Raw genomic sequence first — 287 nt, forward strand, 5'->3', positions numbered from 1 at the left:
TGCACTCCGGGTGTCCTGTTGTTCCTGACACCCCCCCCCTCCCCCGCCGGTCCCGCTGTGGGTGCTGCTGGGGACCTCGTCACCCTGCGGAGCCCTCCCCACTGGGGGGCCCGTGTGCAGCGAGTGAGGAGCGCGGGGGCCCTCCAGCCTCCCACCCCCACTCCGGGTGGGTCACCAAGGGCAGGACTCTCGTGCCTTCCCTGCTTGGGATCTGAAGTGCTGTTCTTCCCGCAGGGCTCTTACTTAAGTGACTCTAAACTTACCTTGAGCCGGTCCCCGCCCCCCCC

General features: G+C 68.3%; 1 protein-coding gene and 1 long non-coding RNA gene across 2 annotated transcripts in view; one reads left to right on the forward strand and one right to left on the reverse strand.

The window, feature by feature from the left end:
* Positions 1-279, reverse strand: part of LOC121035090 (uncharacterized) — a 4598-nt gene extending 4319 nt beyond the window's left edge. Inside the window, exon 1 of the long non-coding RNA XR_005792743.1 lies at positions 264-279. This is a non-coding gene — a long non-coding RNA (uncharacterized LOC121035090). The remainder of the gene's footprint in view (positions 1-263) is intronic.
* PTPA (protein phosphatase 2 phosphatase activator) overlaps positions 1-287 on the forward strand; it is a 30434-nt gene that overhangs the window by 26247 nt on the left and 3900 nt on the right. The window lies entirely within an intron of this gene.

This window comes from Herpailurus yagouaroundi, unplaced genomic scaffold (genome assembly GCF_014898765.1).
Source record: "Herpailurus yagouaroundi ecotype Mexico unplaced genomic scaffold, PumYag 160, whole genome shotgun sequence".
Lineage (NCBI taxonomy): Eukaryota > Metazoa > Chordata > Mammalia > Carnivora > Felidae > Herpailurus > Herpailurus yagouaroundi.